This window comes from Terrapene carolina, unplaced genomic scaffold, assembly GCF_002925995.2.
Source record: "Terrapene carolina triunguis isolate 2854851 unplaced genomic scaffold, T_m_triunguis-2.0 Scaffold95, whole genome shotgun sequence".
Classification (NCBI taxonomy): domain Eukaryota; kingdom Metazoa; phylum Chordata; order Testudines; family Emydidae; genus Terrapene; species Terrapene triunguis.
The window spans coordinates 47,579,901-47,596,708 of NW_020664446.1; the positions used below are offsets into that span (position 1 = coordinate 47,579,901).

The 16,808-nt window shown below is 42.6% G+C and overlaps 1 protein-coding gene across 2 annotated transcripts in view; it reads left to right on the forward strand.

Moving 5' to 3' along the window:
• Positions 1-16,808, forward strand: part of JMJD1C (jumonji domain containing 1C) — a 352,929-nt gene that overhangs the window by 123,454 nt on the left and 212,667 nt on the right. The window lies entirely within an intron of this gene.

Consider the following 16,808-nt stretch of genomic DNA (forward strand, 5'->3'; position numbering starts at 1 on the left):
AGGTTTGCGCGGGGGTCCCGTTCGCCGCCCCACAACCGACTCTGACGCTAGTAACAGACGCGTCGGACCTGGGTTGAGGAGCGCACCTAGGGGACCAGCGCACTCAGGGCTTGTGGTCCAGGGAGGAACGGTTGCTCCACATCAACCTGAAGGAGCTGAGGGCGGTTCGCCTCGCCTGCCAGACCTTTCACGCCACCATAAGAGGACACAGCGTGTCAGTTCTGACAGACAACACTACTGCTATGTTTTACATAAACAAGCAGGGCGGGTCCCGGTCCTCTCCCCTCTGTCACGAGGCTCTCCTCCTCTGGGACTTCTGAATAGCCATTCAGTACAACTTCGGGCAGCATATCTCCCCGGGGTCCAGAACGGGCTAGCGGACCGTCTCAGCCGGTCCTACCTCAGGCACGAGCGGAGGCTGAGACGAGTCATCCTCCGTTCTATTTTCCTGAGGTGGGGGTTTCCCCAGGTGGACCTGTTTGCCAGCAAGGGCAACAGCCAGTGCCCGCAATTCTGCTCGTTCCAGGGTCACAGTCCAGGCTCAATGGCGGACGCCTTTGCAATCCCGTGGGGCGGAAGCCTGAAGTATGCCTTTCCCCCGTTCCCACTCATTCACAGGGTCCTCCTGAAGGCCCGCAGGGACAGGGCGACAGTCATCCTAATCGCCCCGGCGTGGCCACGCCAACACTGGTTCACAACTCTGTTGGAACTGTCCGTGACCGCTCCGATAGCCCTTCCCCTCCATCACGACCTCATCACTCAGGATCGGGGTCGCCTACTCCACCCGAACCTGCCGTCGCTGCATCTCACGGCATGGCTTCTCTCTGGCTAAGTGAGGTGGAGCACAGGTGTTCCCACGAGGTCCAGCAAATCCTCCTTGGTAGTAGGAAACCCTCCATGAGGGCAGCCTACCTGGCCAAGTGGAAGCGCTTCTCCCAGTGGTGTGAGCCTCAACACTCACAGCCTTTACAGGCCTCGATACCACTGATTCTGGACTACTTGCTGCACCTCAAGCGTCAAGGCCTCGCCCCTGCTTCTATTAAGGTGCATCTGGCCGTCATTTCGGCGTTCCACCCTGGGGAATCGGGCAGATCCGTGTTCTCCAACCCCACGGTGGTCCGATTCCTCAAGGGTCTGGAGCGGGTGTTCCCCTACTCGCGCCCTCCTATACCCCCTTGGAACCTCAATCTGGTCCTCACTAAGCTTATGGGGCCGCCCTTTGAACCCCTGGCCTCTTGCTCCCTCACGCACCTTTCATGGAAGGTCGCGTTCCTCGTGGCCATCACCTCGGCTAGGAGGGTGTTGGAGTTGAGGGCCCTCACCTCGGAGCCCCCTTATACCGTCTTTTATAAAGATAAGGTGCAGCTTAGGCCTCACCCTAAATTCCTCCCAAAGGTGGTTACGAATTTTCACATGGGGCAGGACATTTGTTTACCAGTATTCTTCCCTAAGCCCCATACGGACCCAAGCCATCGCAGCCTACATACCCTGGATGTTAGGTGGGCATTGGCTTTTTATCTGGACCGTACCCAACCTTTCCGTAAATCGTCTCAGCTGTTGGTGGCCGTTGCGGAACGCATGAAGGGCCAGCCTATTTCTACGCAACGCCTGTCGGCGTGGATCATGCGTTGCATACGTACGTGTTACGAGCTCGCCAACATGCCTGCTCCTCAGATCAGGGCTCACTCCACTAGAGCCCAGGCGTCCTCGACGGCCTTCTTGGCACAGGTCCCGCTCCAGGAGATCTGCAAGGCAGCCACTTGGTCGTCGGTGCATACCTTCACAGCCCACTACGCGGTCCACCATCAGACCAGAGATGATGCCGGGGTAGGCAGGGCGGTGCTGCAATCAGTTATTCCTTGACTCCTACCCTCCTCCAATGGTAAGCTTGCGAGTCACCTAATGTGGAATGGACGTGAACAAGCACTCGAAGAAGAAAAGACGGTTACTTACCTTCTGTAACTGTTGTTCTTCGAGATGTGTTGTTCACGTCCATTCCACTTCCCACCCTCCTTCCCCTCTGTCGGAGTCACTGGCAAGAAGGAACTGAGGGAGGGTCGGGCCGGCAGGGGTATATATACGCAAGGGCGGGGCGCCGCTCTGGCGGGAAGGGAGACCCTGCGGGTCCGACGGGAGCCGCTGAGGGAAAAAGTTTCCGACGATTCGTGAACGCGGCGCGCGCACACCTAATGTGGAATGGACGTGAACAACACATCTCGAAGAACAACAGTTACAGAAGGTAAGTAACCGTCTTATCAATGGGTACTGGAGATCGTAAGATCGGGCTATGCCATCCCCTTTCTCTCCCACCCTCCAATCTCACCCCAGTCCCTCTTCAGGGACCCTTTTTACAAGCACCTCTTAAAACAGGAAGTAAACCATCTCCTACATTTAGGTGATGTGGAGCAAGTTCCCACACAACATAGAAGGAAGGGTTTTTACTTCCATTACTTGCTGATCCAGAAGAAAAATGATGGATGGAGACCCATCTTAAATCTCAGAATGCTTAACAAATTTGTGTAAACTAAAGATTCAAGATAGTCACACTGGCCATGCTAATACCAGTGCTAGAAAGGGGGGGACTGGTTTTCAGCCCTCAACATGAAAATATGCATCTTGCAGATCACCATACACCCCACTCAGACTGTGTCTACAGTTCATAGTGGGGGGTGATTACTACCAATACAGAGTACTACCTTTCGGCCTGTCCACCGCACCGAGTCTTTTCCAAAACCCTTGAAGTAGTAGTGGCACACTTAAGAAAACAAGGGATAATGATCTTCCTGTACCTAGTCCTAGACGACTGTCTACTGAAAGGTATGACTCAGAGAAACAACAGATATGATGCAAACACCATTACCCTGTTGCAGAACCTAGGGTTACAAATTAACAAAAATCAACCCTAGTTCCCTACAACTGGACTTCATTGGGGCACACCTTGACTCCACTCAGGCCAGAACATCACTACCTAGGAACAGATTCGTGACACTGAACAACTTCATCTCAATAGTCAACAACAGCCCTCAAACATTGGCACAAACCTGCTTACAAATATTAGGTCACATGGTGGCCATGACATTTCTGGTAAGACACAAGACTACACATGTGCTGTCTACAAAGCTGGCAGAGCCCAGTATACATCCCCAGTAAACGCAGCCTAAATAAGAGACTAACAGTACCACCAAAAGTCTGTCTCCTTACAATGGCGGACAAAACCAGAGAATGTGTGCATGGGAATGTGTGCCTTTCGGCAGGATCCACCATCAATAATAATCACAATGGATGCTGTTAGGCTGGGGGAGCCCCATTACTAGAGATATCAATCTACTAGAGCCACGTTCAGTATGCAATGCCTCCAGGCATTTCCTACCAATGATGAAGAACGAGTCAGTCTGGCTAATGGCCGACAGCATAGTATCTATTTTCTATATCAATTGCCAAGGAGGAGCTTGCTCCCACTCACTAGGCACTGAGGCCATGAAACTGTGGAACTGGTGCATACAAAACAAAGTAAATATCTCTGCCTCCTATCTGCCCAGATGCCAGAACACGATGGCGGATACACTAAGCAGACATTTTCTCTGAGGAACGCCAATGGGAAATAAACAGAGTCAATATTTCAACAATGTGGCTTCCCCCCGTCGACATATTTGAGTCATCACTAAACCCCAAGTGCCCACTCTTCTGCTCAAGAGCAGGACTGGGACCTCAATCACAGATGGATGCCTTTCTCATCATATGGGACATATCACTCATGTATACATTCTCACTGATCCTGCAAGTGATGCACAAATTATTTGCTGACAAGGCCTACTTCATACTGAGAATCTCAGTGGCCCAGAGAGACCTGGTACCTTTACCTGATGGGCATGGTGGTATGCACCCCACGAACTCTTCCACTTTGGGCGGATCTCCTCTCACAGGACAATGGCTGGTCTCTCCACCCAAATCTGGAGAAACTTCACCTGAAAGGTTCCATTCTTGGTCGTAGTCACCTCCACTTGACAAGTTAGTGAGATGGGGCCCTTATGGCTGACCACCCACTTATACCATATTCTTTAAAGACAAGGTCATGTTGAGACCACGCTCAAAATTCTTACCTAAAATATCAACATCCTTCCATATAAACCAACCCATACACCTCCCTACATTTTAACCCCAACCACACGGGAACTCACAAGAGATTCTTACATGTGCTAGACGTCAGGCAAGCAACAGCATTTTATTTAGACAGAACCAAGCCTTTCCGGAAGTCCCCCCCAGACTTTTTATTTCCACAACAGAATGCTTCAAGGGATGCACACATATCCACACAGAGACTATCTAAATGGATCTCTATCTGTATGCAACTCTGTTATCGAACGAATAACACCGAACCCCCAGAAGGGATCAATCCCACTCTACAGGCTCGATAGCAACGTCAATAGTAGTGTTGAACAACATACCGAGAATAGACATATGCAGACGGGCTACCTGGGCCTCAGTGCACATGTTAAAGAACAATTCACAGTCGCTCAAAACTCAAGATCAGATGCTATAATAGGCCTCACCATGCTCTCTTCAACTGCCCAAGCAAATCCGAAGCCCCTTTATCCACAATGGACATTGCTTTACAATCCCCTGACATGGTGCACTCGCAAGGACATCACTCGAAGAAGAAGAGAGGATTACTCACCCTGTGCAGTAATAGATTCTTTGAGATGTGTCTCCTTGTGAGTGCTCCACTAACCACCCTTCTCCCCTCTACTTTGGAGTTTGCAGTAAGGACTCTACGGTAGAGAAGGAACAGAGGGGGTCTGGTCGCATGCATACTAGATGAGGTACCAATGCTGCTGCGAGACGACTACTGCACACACGCGTCCAGACGGACACGGCTACTGAAAATCTCTGATCAGTGGTTCCGGGATGCACCCACACCTGAAGTGGAGCACCCACAGGGACAAACATCTCAAAGAATCTCAGTTACTGCACAGGGTGAGTAATCCTCTTTCTTCATGGACACAACTACCATATATGTCTCAAGGGCAACCTAATAGAAGAGAGGTGGCAGTAATCACTTGCCTTTTATTGTCTCAGTACAACTCAGATATATTTTAATTAAGGTGTCCTTGAAAAGGTAGACTTCTCACCTTAGCCAATGTATATACTGCCAATCAAAGGCAAGCTTCTTTTTGTAATCATTTTTTTAGGGACTTAGGAAACTTTTTAAGGAAGGGGATATTATTTTGGCGGGGGGTGGGTCGGTTTAAAGAGATGCTTAACCCCACCTTAGATTGATTGAATATGCACAGAGAGCATTCAGAAGAAGTAAGTGCAAATTTGTTGCATCACTTAGAAAATGAGGATTTGGTGGAAGTCTGGTGGGAGATGAATGCAGATGTCAGGGACTATACATATTATTTTGCTATTCATGGATCTTATTGCAGGATTCATATGACTTTTGTTTCTAGGACATGGGCTTATTTAGTCTAAAAAGCCAGTCTGGGAGTTATAACTTGGTCAGATCATGCCCCTGCATATATTAGATTAAAAGATTGGGATTCAGTGGAAGAACAAAGGACCAGGCACTTGAAAAGAACTTTGTTGTCTGACCCCTAGAGAATTCAAGAGCTGAAAGAAAATGTATAGAAGATGTATAGAAATGTATAGAAGAAAACAATAAGGAGAAGGGATCAATAAAACTATCCTCTAGGATGCTGGAAAGGTGGTAATGAGGAGGATCCTTATAAATAAAGCAGCATACAATGACGACAACGAAAGGAAGAGGGAGTGCTCTTGAGTTTTGTTAAAGAAATTTTTGTTTTGGAAAGGAGACACTAATCTACAGGATCTAAAAGAGTGCATAAGAATATAAATGAGATAAGTGGGCACATTAACCTATTGCAAGCAGGTAAGACTGAGTAAACAGATATACTAAACAAAAACAGGTTTTTAGACAGAAAGTTAATTTCCAAGATATATACAGTTTTGACTGAAAAAGATGTTAAGAAAACAACTCAAATGAAAAGATGGGATAGATATTTGGACAAAGAAACTGATGTGGATGAGCAGGTCTGTATATGAGAAAGGGGATATACATCTTCATTTTGTGTAGCTCATAAAGAAAAGTTTTATAAATTACTGTATAGATGGCTTCTGTCTCTTGTTAAGATCAGTCACATTCTTGCTACTGAGGAAGCACTTGATTGCAGGGAAAGGGGAACATACTTGCGCGTGTGGTTGTGTCCAGAAATTAGATGGTTTTGGGAGGAAATTATTTAACAGATTAATCTCATGACTTAATGCTGACTTCCCTGACATGCTTGCTTAATGCTCCAGTAAAGAATCTACATTTAAAAAAAACCAACAAATTAATTTTTATATTGTTAGCAGCCAGACTTTGTATTGAACATTATTAGAAATGTGCTTCCCCCCTCCTATGGATTTTTGGTATAGTAAAATATTGGACTGTCCTTATAATGGTAAAGCTTTCATTCACAAATACAGATGGATGTCAGAAAGGGAGAACATAAGAATGGCCATACTGGGTCAGACCAAAGGTCCATCCAGCCCAGTGGCCAATGCCAGGTGCCCCAGAAAGAGTGAACCTAACAGGTAATGATCAATGATCTCTCTCATGCCATCCATCTCCACCCTCTGACAAACAGAGGCTAGGGACACCATTCCTTACCCATCCTGGCTAATAGCCATTAATGGAGTTAACCTCCATGAATTTATCTAGTTCTCTTTTAAACCCTGTTATAGTCCTAGCTTTCACAACCTCCTCAGGCAAGGACTTCCACAGGTTTGCCTGTGCGCTGTGTGAAGAAGAACTTATTTTTATTTGTTTTAAACCTGCTGGCATTAACTTCATTTGGTGCCCCCTAGTTCTTATATTATGGGAACAAGTAAATAACTTTTCCTTATTCACTTTCTCCACACCACTCATGATTTTATATACCTCTATCCTATCCCCCCTTAGTCTCCTCTTTTCCAAGCTGAAAAATCCTAGCCTCTTTAATCTGTCCTCATATGGGACCCGTTCCAAACCCCTAATCATTTTAGTTGCCCTTTTCTGAACCTTTTCTAATGACAGTATATCTTTTTTGAGATGAGACCACATCTGTATGCAGTATTCAAGATGTGGGCGTACCGTGGATTTATATAAGGGCAATAATTTATTCTCCGTCTTATTCGCTATCCCTTTTTTAAATGATTCCTAACATCCTGTTTGCTTTTTTGACTGTCGCTGCACACTGCGTGGACGTCTTCAGAGAACTATCCACGATGACTCCAAGATCTCTTTCCTGATTAGTTGTAGCTAAACTAGCCCCCATCATATTGTATGTACAGTTGGGGTTGTTTTTTCTGATGTGCATTACTTGTACATTTATCCACATTAAATTTCATTTGCCATTTTGTTGCCCAATCACTTATTTTTGTGAGCTCTTTTTGAAGTTCTTCACAGTCTGCTTTTGTCTTAACTATCTTGATCAGTTTAGTATCATCTGCAAACTTTGCCACCTCACTGTTTACCCCTTTCTCCACATCATTTATGAATAAGTTGAATAGGATTGGTCCTAGGACTGACCCTTGGGGAACACCACTAGTTACCCCTCTCCATTCTGAAAATTTGCCATTTATTCCTACCCTTTGTTCCCTGTCTTTTTAACCAGTTCTCAATCCATGAAAGGATCTTCCCTCTTATCCCATGACAACTTAATTTACGTAAGAGCCTTTGGTGAGGGACCTTGTCAAAGGCTTTTTGGAAATCTAAGTACACTATGTCCACTGTATCCCCCTTGTCCACATGTTTGTTGACCCCTTCAAAGAACTCTAATAGATTATTAAGACACGATTTCCCTTTACAGAAACCATGTTGACTTTTGCCCAACAATTTATGTTCTTCTATGTGTCTGACAATTTTATTCTTTACTATTTTTTCAACTAATTTGTCTGGTACTGATGTTAGACATACCGGTCTGTAATTGCCGGGATCACCTCTAGAGCCCTTTTTAAATATTGGCTTTCTATTAGCTATCTTCTAGTCATTGGGTACAGAAGCTGATTTAAAGGACAGATTACAAACCATAGTTAATAGTTCCGCAGTTTCACATTTGAGTTCTTTCAGAACTCTTGGGTGAATGCCATCGGGTCCCGGTGACTTGTTACTCTTAAGTTTATCAATTAATTCCAAAACCTCCTCTAGTGACACTTCAATCTGTGACAGTTCCTCAGATTTGTCACCTACAAAGGACAGCTCAGGTTTGGGAATCTCCCTAACATCCTCAACTGTGAAGACTGAAGCAAGGAATTCATTTAGTTTCTCCGCAATGACTTTATCATCTTTAAGTGCTCCTTTTGTATATCAATCGTCCATGGGCCCCACTGGTCGTTTAGCAGGCTTCCTGCTTCTGATGTACTTAGAAAACATTTTGTTATTACCTTTTGAGTTTTTGGCTAGCTGTTCTTCAAACTCCTTTTTGGCTTTTCTTATTACATTTTTACATTTAATTTGGCAGTGTTTATGCTCCTTGCTATTTACCTCACTAGGATTTGACTTCCACTTTTTTTATCTCTCACTGCTTCTTTTACATGGTTGTTAAGCCACAGTGGCTTTTTTTTTTTTAGTTTTTACTGTGTTTTTTAATTTGGGGTATACATTTAAGTTGGACCTCTATTATGGTGTCTTTGAAAAGTGTCCATGCAGCTTGCAGGGATTTCACTCTAGTCACTGTACCTTTTAATTTCTGTTTAACTAACCTCCTCATTTTTGCATAGTTCCCCTTTCCTAAATTAAATGCCACAGTATTGGGCTGTTGAGGTCTTCTTCCCACCAAAGGAATGTTAAATGTTGTTATATTATGGTCACTATTTCCAAGCAGTCCTGTTAGTTACCTCTTGGACCAGATCCTGCACTCCACTGAGGACTAAATAGCGAGTTGCCTCACCCCTTGTGGGTTCCTGTACCAGCTGCTTCAAGAAGCAGTCATTTAAAGTATCAAGAAATTTTGTGTCTGCATTTCGTCCTGAGGTGACAAGTACCCAGTCAATATGGGGATAATTGAAATCCCCCACTATTATTGATTTCTTTATTTTGATAGCCTCTCTAATCTCCCTTAGCATTTCATCGTCACTATCACTGTCCTGGTCAGGTGGTTGACAATAGATCCCTACTGTTATATTCTTATTAGAGCATGGAATTACTATCCATAGAGATTCTATGGAACAAGTGGATTCATTTAAGATTTTTACTTTATTTGATTCTACATTTTCTTTCACATATATTGCTGCTCTTCTCCCTCCTCCCCCCCCCCACCTGTTCTGTCCTTCCGATATATTTTTGTATCTTGGAATGATTGTGTCCCATTGATTGTCCTCACTCCACCATGTTTCTGTGATGCCTGTTATATCAATATCTTCCTTTAACACAAGGCACTCTAGTTCACCCATGTTATTATTTAGACTTCTAGCATTTGTGTACAAGCACTTCAAAAACTTGTCACTGTTTATTTGTCTGCCCTTTTCTGATGTGTCAGATTCTTTTTTATATGAATGTTTCTCCTCTGATCTGGCCCTTACATTATCCTCTTCCACCCTCTCCCCCTGACTAAAACCTAGAGAATCTCTATCAATAGACGCTCCTCTAAGAGACGTCTCTGTCCGATCCATGTGCTCTGCTGCAGCAATCGGCTTTCCCCCATATCTTAGTTTAAAAACTGCTCTTCAGCCTTTTTAATGTTAAGTGCCAACAGTGTGGATCCACTTTGGTTTAGGTGGAGCCCATTCTTCCTTTAGAGCTCCCCCTATCCCAAAAGTTTCCCCAGTTCCTAATCTAAACCCTTCCTCTCTACACCATCTTCTTGTCCACGCCTTGAGACTCTGAAGCTCTGTCTGCCTACCTGGTCCTGTGCATGGAACTGGAAGCATTTCTGAGAATGCTACCATAGAGGTCCTGGATTTCACTCTTTCCTAGCAGCTTTAATTTGGCCTCCAGGACGTCTCTCCTACCCTTCCCTATGTCATTGGTACCTACATGTACCATGACCACCGCCTCCTCCCCAGCACAACACACAAGTCTATCTAGATGCCTCGAGAGATCCGCAACCTTCATACCAGGCAGGCAAGTCACCATATGGTTCTCCCGGTCATCACAAACCCAGCTATCAATGTTTTTAATGATCGAATCTCCCATTACTAACACCTGTCTTTTCCTAATGACTGGAGTTCCCTCCCCTGGAGAGGTAACCTCAGTGCAAGAGGATACCCCAACATCATCTGGAAGGAGGGTCCCAACTATGGGAAGGTTTCTCTCTGCTCCCGTTGACTGCTCTCCTTCCCTGAACCTTTCATCCTCCTTAACAGCGCAGAGGCTGTCTGACTGGAGGTGGGACAAATCTACAGTGTCCCAGAAAGCTTCATCAACATACCTCTCTGCCTCCCTTAGCTCCTCCAGTTCCGCCACCCTGGCCTCCAAAGCCCATACGCGGTCTCTGAGGGCCAGGAGCTTCTTGCACCGAATGCACACATATGCCACCCGCCCACAGGGCAGGTAATCATATATGCTACACTGAGCGCAATAAGCAGGATAGCCCCCACTCTGCTGCTGGGCTTCTGCCTGCATTCTCTCCAACAGCTGCCTAGGTTAATGATATGGGGTTTTGTTTAAATCAAGAAGTTTTGATTATAGTTTAACGGTTTTTAAGAATGGCAAGTGTACCTCGCCCCCTTCCAGACTCCCTCTCGAAACTTCCTGTTAGCGGCCCCTGGTTGCTTACTCACTGCTTTATAAAGCCCTGGCCTTCCTGCTAGCCCCACCCCCTGACTAAAGCTCAGCCAATGAACAGAGGCTTCTAGATTTCAAACTCTGTTTAGAAGTTCACAACTTCCAACTGCAGGCCACAGCACACAGTCCTTCAAACAAACAGACAAACACAAGTTTAGCACACAGCAAGTTCAATTGCTCTACAGAACATTCTAAATAATATAGGAGAAGACACCAACATGAAAATGTATGCTGCTAAGTGGAGAAGATTTTCAGTTTGGATGAACCATCAATTTCAGCCTCTTGAGGCTTCGTTCCCTGCAATTTTGTACTGCTTACCCTCTCTAAAAAAACGTGGGGCTTTGTTAGTTCCGTAGGGTGCACCTCGCAGCTCTTAGTGCTTACCATCCACCTTTAGAGATGTATACAATCTTTTGTGTTTCCCTTTCCCACTATGTCCAAATTCCTTAGGGGTTTGCTGAGGGTGTTTCCATCTATATGGGGACCAACCTCCACATTGGGAATAAAATGTTCTTCTGGCATGTCTCATGGGTCCAGCATTAGACACACCAGCAATACCTCTGTTTCTTTAGTCTACTTGGGGAATTTCCACTCTCACTGCTTTCTCCCTCCTTTCAGGTAAGAGGAGGAAACATCTTCTCCCAGCCTGAGCAAACCCACAAGGAAGGAATTCTTCAAAGACTGGTGTGAGAGAGAACATAATTCTGTTCTCTCTCACACCAGTCTTTGAAGAATTCCTTCCTTGTGGCAGTCACATCATCGGTGAGGGTTGGGGAGATAGGTGCTTTTATGGTGGATCCTCTTTATACTATTTCTATTCTGACAATGATCCAGTAGGCCACACTCTAAGTTCCTACCAAAAATAATGCCAAATAATTTGAATTAGGTCATACTTCTGTGGCAATTTTTGGGGAGTTTGTACAATTTAGAAATTCTGGTTCATGTTAAGAAATTGCTGTATCATGGAAGGCCTCTCTGTATCCACCATTGCTGGAAAGTCTTTAAGCATTTACCTCTGTGTCCGGGGACATTGTGAGTTGCTAGAACTTAACAGGCATCTATTCAATATGAAACATCTTAGGACAGTGGGTTTGCTCAGGCTGGGAGAAGATGTTTCCTCCTCTTACCTGAAAGGAGGGAGAAAGCAGTGAGAGTGGAAATTCCCCAAGTAGACTAAAGAAACAGAGGTATTGCTGTTGTGTCATACAAACTAGAGAGACTCAGACACAGGAAGTTTTGGACAAGAGAGTGGAAGGGGATGGTCAGTCCAAGGTCAGAAAAGGTGAGTTGAGGAGAAACGGCTCCATGTTTCAAAACACAGGCTGTGCACTGCAACTAGAAGGACTCTGATCCCAACCCAAAGAATGCTCTGAAGTGGTGAGATAACTGAGGCAGGGAGATTTATGTATGGTTTATTTTCTTTGTATGCATCTGTGTATTTCTCATGTGATTAAGTAAAGAGCAATGATTTTAGAATGCTGTGCAAAGTATCTGTGCATTTCATGTGTTACACCTACTGTGTACCTGCTTGAAATGGTAAACCAGAAGAGAAGTACCTTTGGGTGGATATCTGGGAGAGGGTATGTTTGGGGTCCATCAAGCGCTACACCTCTCATGGAGGTGGAGTACAGAACTCGACTTTACAGGCCACTTATGTCAGCAGAAGGGACTCGGTAGTATAGACACATTATTATATCGAGTTAACGCGTCTTATGTCAACCGAAGTTTGTAGTGTAGGCCAGGCTTAGGCTGCTGCACCTCAGCAGAAGTTGTAAGATGCTAGATGCTAGGAGTGCTCCTGCTGGGTATGCACAGGGAGCTAGGACAAAACTGTAACATGACACACAATGTTCAGATCATAATTATTTAAAGTACCAAAAGTAGTTTTTTCCTTGAACGCTTCTTAGCTAATATTTGATGTTTGTAAATATTTCTTGGTGATCCTGCATACATGCCAACTTTATAGGTTAAAGTATAATTTGTCTTGAACAAAAGTTGGATGCTTATTGTGAAAAGTAGTGTGCAGAAATGGTCTTTGATAAGTCTCATGCTCAAAACAAAACCTTGAAAGAAAATGGAGGATCAGACAAGCACTTGTGTACTAAAGGGCCAAATCCCAAGCTAATATCTGATTAGCAGGAATGTGCTACAGTGCTGTCCCTCTGCCTTAATAAGAGTATGTCTTCACTAGCAATGTTAAAGCGCTGCCATGGCAATGCTTTAACGTGGCTGTGTAGTCGCGACATCAGCACTTGGAGAGAGCTCTCCCACCACTGTAAAAAAAAAAAAAAAAAAAAAAAAAAAAAAACCCACCCAACCCCACGAGGGGAGTAGCTACTAGCCCTGGGAGCGTGTCTCCCTGTCTAAACTACCACTTTACAGTGCTGAAACTTGCAGTGCTCAGGGAGGTGTTTTTTCACACCCCTGAGCGAGAAAGTTGCAGCGATGTAAAGTGGCAGTGTAGACAAGGCCTTAGCCTTCAGCATGGGGGTAACAGGAAGAAAGAATCTTAAGTTTGCTCAAGCACATGAAACGTCAAAAGTTGCAGGGTGCTGGAGTTAAAAGGAAGTCTGAGTGGTGAAGGGTAAGCTACTGGTATGTAGCAGGTTGTTGGCTATTGCTACAGAAGCATCCTGAGTTGGGGAGCTGTCTCCATCCTCTACCTTCTTTTTTTTAAGCTGTAGCGCTTAATTATTTTACTGGGAAGTCAGCTATCCTATCTTACAATAACTTGAACCAACCTTCCCACTCCAGGAGTGTGAACGTGTTGCTCTGAGAGCTTCCTTCTGATGTCGTTAGAGCAACACCCTTCTAGCTCCTGTCTAAACCAGGAATTTGAGGAAGGGTCCAGAAATTTCAAATGTGATCTTGATTACTTTTTAAAAAGAAAGTGTGGTTTACAGTGTAGTTTTGAAAAAAACTGATGACTGTCTTTTAAAGGAACATAATCAAGGAATTTCAGGAAATGAGTTAAAGGTGGTACTATTCCTGCTTCTTAGTCCCTCCCCCAAATTTTATGGTTTTACATTCACATTTTCTTTTTTTCCTGTTTCTCTCTGCTTTTGCTGTTAGAGAGAGAGACCCACACACACACGAAACCGGGAAATGACTGTCTGAATACACAGTCAAAATTACTATATATAAAAATCTGAGTGAATTTAAAAATCTCGGTGAATTTGATTTAAATCAAATTGATTTAAATCACTAGTCAGGAAGACTTGATTTAATCATGGATTTCTACATAAAAGTGCATTCTTGTTGGTTGTTATAACCTTAATACATATTCTTCACAACTCAGATCGATGTAGGTTTCCTTTTTAACAGGTACACACATACATTTTTTAAGTGATTTATTTTGAAAACTTTTCAGATTAGTTTTACAGCTATATCAGAAAATGAGTGTTTGGTTATTTCATTTACACAAGGTAATTGAAGCAGATATTTATGAAGTCATTGGGAGGTGAACTATCTCCAATTCAACAGGTTAATCGTTAATATTTGGAAGATTTTGTTGTCAGGCTGTATTAGGAGGAGAACATCACCAAACAGACATTTAAATTGTTTTATTTAACTAAAACAACAACGTTATGTATTCTGGATTTTTTTTCTTCAACAGCAAACATATAATATTTTAACAAAACAAGCATATGAATTTTTGAATTTAAACATTCAAGTTTTATAAAATCAGGTTTGTTTTTGTTTTAACTAAAATAGTTAAATGAAATATTAAAAAAAAAATTAAATTTACTGTCAGCGAGGTCAACATGAGAAACTTAAAATATTGGCTTCTGCAGCTAATTCTTTTTTTTATTAATTCACTCATCTTCACCTTCATTTTCCTGTTTGTTCATAATCTGGAAAAGAAAAACAAGCTTCCCTGCTTTTTCAGGTCCCAAACGATTTCTCAATTTGGAATGAATTAGTCCAAAGGAAGAAACTATTCTTTCTACACCGGCAGAAGAAGCTACTGCTGTTAAAAGTGAGATGATCGCTTCAACAGACTCTGAATCCAAGTGCTTAAATGACTTCCACCTGTTCACTGGTGTGACTTTCTTTAAAACATCATCAGCAAACATATATTTCTTGAATGGTTCACCCTTAGCTCTGAAGTTTATTATAGTTGGCATTATGGAGGGATGATTGCTGGATGTCCATGTCATAGGCAGCTCCTCTTCTTCAGCAGTTAAGGTTTGAGCCTGGTACCGAGTATTGAGAATATTTGCAAGAAAATGAGCTGGTGATAGTGTTTGTCCCATTTGTTTTTTTTAATGCTTGTAATTTAACTCTGTGATTGCATATTTCTCTTTTTAAGATCTCACTCAGTTCCTTCCAAATTTCAACAGTCAGCAATAAAACAGCTATTTCCCTGCATTTTGTTCAAGGCTACAGAAACAGGCTTCAGGCTTCACCTCTATATATTTATTTATTTAAAAACATTTTTGCTGTTAATAAGCATGTTACCTCTGGAGGCACAAATCCACATTTTGAGAACTGCAAAACTAAGCATCTCTGATGGTATCTTCTAGACTGAGCACTGAATCTCATTGGGTAGATAGAAAGATTTAACCTAAATAATCTATACAGAAGCCCCTGGAACTCCATAAATTTGGGTTCCTAATCCATGAACTATTGGAGCTCATTTACAAAACTTTTCTTAAACATTACATGAATATATTGTCTCATACTATAGCATTAGAATTTATAATCCCTATTCCATGATGAGATATCTTTGAGCTATAATATATCTTAATTAAAACTTGTTAGGTTTTTTCCCTCAAAAAACATTTTATCAAAAAAATCTGATTTAAATACAAAAAATCTGTTTTTTTAAATCATGGATTTTTATCCACCCTGATAAAAATTGTAGTGAAATGCAAAGAGTAAACGAGATAATAGAGGGAAAATTCTGATCTTTCTTACCGTAGTTTTAGGTATTGCTTGTACCAATAGTAGGCTAAAAAAAAATCCAAAGAGAAGTTAGGTTTTTTTGTTTGTTTGTTTTTTTAAACCTTGATAGTGTCTCTAAGATATTTAAAGTGTCCTGAGTTTGGGTCAGTTTTATTTTAACATAAATTGTATGTAGAATGTCAAGGTATAGTTGATACGATATTTTATTTTATTAGAGTAATTTGGCAAAGGTGGGGAATAAGTGCAAGGATAATGATAATTGTAGGTTCAGGCTGTACAAAATCTTAGGGAATAGATGCGAGATTGCATTTTTAAAATATGCTAGTCCATTGACTTAATCCAGTGGTTCTCAAACAGGTGCATGTACCTCTAGCAGTATGCCGAGGTCTTCCTGGGAGTATGTCAACTCGTATAGATATTTGCCAAGTTTTACAATAGGCTACATGAAAAGCACTAGTGAAGTCAATACAAACTAAAATTTTATACAGACAATGACATGTTTATACTGCTCTATATACTGTATCGGTGGTTCTCACCCTGGAGTCGCAGTTTATTTTAGAATTCTATAGTATAAATGAGAAAGTAAGCAACTTTTCATTAATAGTATTCTGTGACACTTTTGTATTTTTATGTCTGATTTTGTAAGCAAGTAGTATTTAAGTGAGGTGAAATTTGGGGTATGCAACAAGACAAATCAGCCTCCTGAAAAGAGGTACACTACTCTGGAAAGGTTGAGAACCATTGACTTAATCAATTTGTAAAGGAACAGAATGTGAAGTATTTAATTTTTTTAGTCAGATTCAGATTATTTTATTGCATATGAAAACTGAATTGGGGTGTTTTTTTTTCCTTTCGTTTTATTTGGATTTGAGAGAAAGTAGTATTGCCCCTTAGCCGTGTTCAGTGTGTTACCAGAGAGAGGTGGTTGACCTCAGCTAACCTCAAATGAATCTGACTTCTCATTTACAACCAGATAAATCATTAACACAGTTAATAGGAGAGTTTTCTCTTCAGATCTATTGACTGTGTCGGTCATTGCCAGAATGAAGTATTTCATTATTAGGAATTTCAATGTGTTTGTCGTCCTACTGCTCCTTTCACATGGTTTTGAAACAGTGGTTTCCCCAAGAATTGA